We start from the raw sequence: 5,732 nt of genomic DNA, 5'->3' as shown, positions 1-5,732 counted from the left end.
ACCATGACAGGGGTCAATCCAGTCCAAACTGGACAGACTATGCAAACTTCTATCAAACAGCAACAGAATGAATTATGCCAACTTCAATACGTCTTCTGACAAAAGAATTAAACTCTATGCTCTGTTTGGTAAATCACTTCAGAGCCTCAGAAATCAGCAAAGAACTGCACTAAACTTTCAGTAAACATTCCAGAGTAAAAGAGAGACATTTTTCAATCTTATATTAACTTATCAAATTCTGCTAACATATTTTTCACACAATACCAGCTTTTCCAAAAAGAAAAAGAAAATCAAAAAACAAAACAAAAGAACAACATTGTTTCCCAAAATGGCATCCTTTTGGAGGCTGTTTTTGAGTATTGGGCATTCTGAGTCATTCATGACTGGAAATTCCAGTAAATTGAAGGAGTTATGTCAGACCTGAATTTGACTCTGAATTTCTGACTGTATTTCCTAAGCTGAACAAGTAAACAAACTCCCCAAATGAGAAAGGAGGGGGAAAATAGCAAAAATGGACATTAGCTTCTTCCTTTTTCATTCAGGCAGAAGTACACCTGAAGTACTCAGGATACAAGGCTTACAAAGATCAGTCTGTGTCATACTCAAGTTATATAAAGCTGAAGATGTACATAATTTTAAAAATATGTATAAAAATAACTTTAAAAATACAAAGTAGGCAACGAAATGTTTTAATCAAATCAAAATAACTAACGAAATATCTTAAGGCTTATCTGTCTTCCCATAAGTCAAGCAAATAGATAATAACTGGTGACTTTAGATACAGCAGTCTTGACTACTATGATTAGATACCCTTAACCCTCTCTCCTGGAAGATCCATGATACATGTTTCTGCTGGGATGAATCATAGAACCACAGAATGGCTTGGGTTAGAAGAGATCTTTAAAGATCACCTTGTTAGGCTCCCCTGCCATGGGCTGGGACATCCTTTACTAGATGAGGTGACACTGATCTGGCATTTCATCCTGAAGTGTCTGACTCAGCAAAGTCAAAATGACTTTTACATCATACACACAGGCATAAATTGATATATCTAAATTACATTCATCAACAATTCCATTTTCTGCCTAACTAGAGCACAACAAGACCTTTTGACAGTAGCAAAGAGGGGTGTACTTTTCTGGACTTCCCAGAATTAAGCTGAATTAAGCTGAACAGAGTTACTTATATACACGTTTTTATTGCTTTCTGTTGAGAGAGAATAATGGGCAGAAATTGACAAGCAACAGAACTTCTATAACTTCTGGATATGTTTGCATATGTTTTCTGTTGTACACACTGGGGACATTATTGACACATTTATATCTAATGTTACTGCTATGCTTGCTGCTATTCTTTCTATCATGGAAATCTCAAGTCTCGCTTAGCTACATTTTAGACATCAATACTTGATACAACAACCTTTCTACACATCAAATAATGAAATTCAACCCCAGCAGCCTTTGGTAAAAGTCACAACTGCAACAAACACTTGATTGTTCTCAAAAATATCAACATGTATAACTGAACTAAATCCTCCTTTCCCCTTTATCCCCAAAGCCTGTCTCTGCAACTTTGATTGCCCGGTCATGGACTTGAGGGTTGACCCGTGGAGGGCTGTTTTTTTATTAAAAGTAGTCATGTGTGACTGGGTGTTTTTAACTAGAAAGAGCAGCCGTCCATCCCTTCCTTGTGTGAGGCTAGGAACACAAAAGAGCCTTGTGTTGTGGCAGCTGAAATTTGTTTCTGCACAAAATGAGAATTCGTTTTAGGGGTGAGCAATGATGACAGTTGTCTTGGTCCTGGGGCAACAAGACGGGCTGCAGGGAGGAGGAACCTCAGCTGGTCTGGGCAGTGGCACCTGGAGGAGGGAGGCCCATCCACGTTATCACCAGCTCTGACCGAACTCCTTGGGTGATGTCTTCCCTCCTACACCTGCGTGGCAGATCCACAGAGCCTGGCTGCAGCCACAATCCTACCCTTCCTCTAAGCAAACAATGAAGTACCAGTTATGCAAACACATGGGATGACTCATGTGTCCAAGAGGCTACAAGATGAGGGGTCACCATTTGAATATGAGAAGCTTCAGTAAATGTTTAGACATTATGCTATGGGACATGTTTAGTGGGGAAATATTGGTAGTAGGTAAACGGCTGAACTAGATCATCTTGGAGGTCTTCTCCAACCTTGGTGATTCTATGATTCATCCACGCAGAGAAAGTGTGCCTTGTGTTGTGCTGTGAAGTTTTTAGCATCTAGAAAAGCCTTTCACGAAGACCTGTGGGTTCACACTACCCACACAGCTCCCAGAACTGCACGAGCGTCGTCTGTCAGGAGACAGGGCTGAGTCACACAGCTCACAGCAGGCTACGTCTATATTGCAAGAACAACTGATGTGATGGGAATATAGTGCAAACATCACTGGGCTGGTTTTAAATTAGTCAGCTTGGGCACCAATACTAGTCAAGCCATGGGGTTCAGGCCAGCTTAATCCCTCAGGTTTTTAAACCCAGCTTTTGGGGCATGTTTTCCAACCCAGCTGCCACAGTGCGATTGCTCTCAGCTCCCAAGCCAGATTCTTGTGAAATGTGAAATCTAGGGTTTTCCCAAGAAGTGACAACGTTTAAGAAAAATAAGGAATATTGCTGAATATGCGATGACCTCTCCCTCATTCATTCCAGAATCAGTGTAAAGAGCACCAGATGCACAAGGTGAATGGCCAGCACTTTAGATATGTACAAGCCTTATTGTGTACCTGCGAAGGAAAAAGTGCAGTGACTGCAGAGGACATCCCTGTACAATGCCACTCGTTGACTAGACAGTAAATTTTGTAACACGGATCAACTCAGAGTAAATGCCAGTGTAGTATTTGCATTGTCTGGGACCAGGAAACTGTTCTAAGTTCTTCCCATAACCTGTAGATGAATTAAAGATTGGAAAAATACTCAGTTCTTAGTTTCACTTTTTTTTTTTTTCTTTTCTTTTTTTTTTTTTTTAGTGATTTCATAGAAGCACAATAAAATGCTTTACCTTTAAATCCACACATTTGTGTACAATTTAAGCCACATTCATCACAGAGGTAAGTTAGTGGGCCAGATTTGATCCTCCAGTAGATATCAGGACATTTTATACCTTTCAATCTAACAGTTTTAATACTGTTTCTTTCTGACAAAGATGAACACATTCCATTCCACTCAACCCATGTACAACCTGCTGTCTGCCCGTATCAGAAATCTGTATGTACCGTGCTCTCTCTGACACTTCTGAGCATGAATCCTTCATCTCATGGCATGGGCTTATGCCATGTGCTGCAAACCAAGGGGGAAGAGAACAGCATTCCTTATTTCTGTCACCCCAGGGACTTGCACGCCACTGCTCTTCCATCTGTTTTAAGAGAGAAGTCATTCAGCACATCAACATTTGAACTGCTGCTGGGACGATGGGCAGAGCAGAGATGGAGGAGGTGTTGTGCTGGAAGATGTTAAGGACTGCCATCAGCCAGTCCTTTGATCCAGAAACACTTCCAGACCTGGATAAAACCGATGGGTCTGCAAACCAGATGGTGGGGATTCTTCATGTCCCCAGCTTCCCCCTCCCAGCTTCTCAATTCCCATTGAAAGCAATGAGATTATGTTCACTTCAGAATTTGGACAGCCTTTCCAAGTTTTGGTTAAGTATGAAAAGCAAGCAAAAGATGACAACTGAGTGCGGACAGGTGTACAACCCTGCATTGCACCACAGAAGCATCACTCACAGCACTCTCCTTGTTTGCTAACACAAATTCTAAGGGACTTCGCAGAACACAGTAAAATTACACTGGGTTAATAATGGTTCGTCTGAGGCCATCACAAGGTAGTAGCTAAGAGGAAACACCAGTGACTTTACCAGGAGCAGCATGCTCACCTCTGCCAAGTATTTTGTCCTGTATCGCAATTTGACATCAAAACCACTCTTTCCCTGACTTAAGAGTTGTAGCTAGTGGTGACATCTGTGCTCATTCCCTGAATAAAATGATGCCAAACTGGGACAGAAATGTGTTATCTTGAGTGTGTTTGCCACTATGGCTCCTTTTCACAGCCCTAACAAAACACTGTGTGTCTGCACGTCTGCTCTAACACAACGATTTTGTTTATTTTATTGGTTTACAATAAAAAAATAATATCACGCTTTATGAGCTACATGATAATATTTCAATACCTTGTTGTGACATGATGCAGTGTAATTATCCAGGAGATACTACAATGTATTGTTATGCCAGTGAGTCATACCCTTCAGGGCTTCAGATCAGTGCCTTGGTTTGCTTTTTAAAGCCATTCAGAGTAGCAAGAGAAGTCAAGGGACACATTGAGACATCCTAGAAATAAAGATGTAGACTGAACACGTGCTCTTACAGCACTACTGACTCAGTAATCCTCAAGGAAGGTAGAAATAACACCAACCCAAACGTGCACACAGTTATGCTGGTGTCCCACTCAGGATGCTAAGCACACAGACGGGTCTCAGGAGGATCTACCAAGCATGGTGGTCGACCCTTGCCTGATGTGTTAGCTGTCATTTATCAGTCAGGAGAGGACAGGATTTTACGTGGCACAGCGTTTACATGCACAGTATAGTGCATTTGCGGCAGAACTTCCACCAGAGTTGAGGCAGCGAGCCGAGATTACTTTTTAACAGTTTTCCAAGGGCAGCCTACAGGTGGCTGCGGCGACAAGCGGCCGCTGTTCTCTATCGGTACGGGCAGAACCCCGCCCCGAGCAGCAAGCGCCGTGCTGGGTCGGGTCCCGGTTCTCCTAGTCCGCCCGTGTGCCGGAGCCCGGAGGCCGCTCCCCGCTGCGAGGAGCCGGAGCGGGGCCGAGCCGGGGCCGCCCCGCGGGACACCGAACTCGTGGCCGCTGCCGCCCGTGGGGCTGAGGCGGCGCGATGAGGGGAGAGCCGGCAGCGCGGCCGTACAAAACACCCCGGCACGGGCCTCAAGCAGCCGGGCCGGGCGAGCCGCCAAGCCGGGCGGAGGCGGGCCCACACCTCTGCCCCCCGCCCGGCCGCCGGCCCTCGCCTCGCCTCGCCTCGCCTCTCCTCAGCCCGGCCCTCCCCTCCTCTCCCCTCCCGTCGCGCCGGGGCGCGGTGCGAGCAGCTCCTCACCGCCCCGCTGCCTCTCCCAGCCCCCCCGGCGGAGGCAGCTCGGCGGCAGCGCCCCAGAGCGAGCACCTCCCTTCCTGCCCCCCGGGCGCTGGGTGTTGCTGTTGTTTTGCCGCCGCAGGTCGGCCGGGGTGGGCGCGGAGGGAGGGGACGGGGTGCGCTGCGAGCCGGGTGCCGGGCGCACGCCTCTGCCTGACGGCCGGGCGGGGACCGGCAGCCGGCCGGGCAGGTTTGGCGGCGGGCGGCGGCCCCGCTCCCCTCCTCTCCCGTCCCCTCCCCTCCCCGTGCTGCTGGGGATAATTAGTGTCTGCGCGGGGCCGTCTGCCCCCGGCAGGCAGGGCGGGCGGTGCGTGCCCGGCTGTTTGTGCGCGCTGACTCGCCTCGGCCCTCGGCGGAGCCTCCACCCCGCGGGCGGGAGCCGCCCTCCCGCTCCCCTCCGTGACCCTCCCAGCGCTTCACCCCGCCGGCCCGGGGAGCCTGGCAGGGCGAGAGGCGCCGCGTCATGTGACAGCGCGGCCCGGTGCCAGCAGCCCCGGGGGGAGGCGGGCGGAGGGCGGGAGGCAGGGCGGCACGGCGGGGCGGCAGGGCGGCTCCTCCTC

This window comes from Coturnix japonica, chromosome 4 (assembly GCF_054131305.1).
Source record: "Coturnix japonica strain WE chromosome 4, WE-NBRP24, whole genome shotgun sequence".
Lineage (NCBI taxonomy): Eukaryota > Metazoa > Chordata > Aves > Galliformes > Phasianidae > Coturnix > Coturnix japonica.
Note: the sequence above shows the minus strand (reverse complement) of the source record.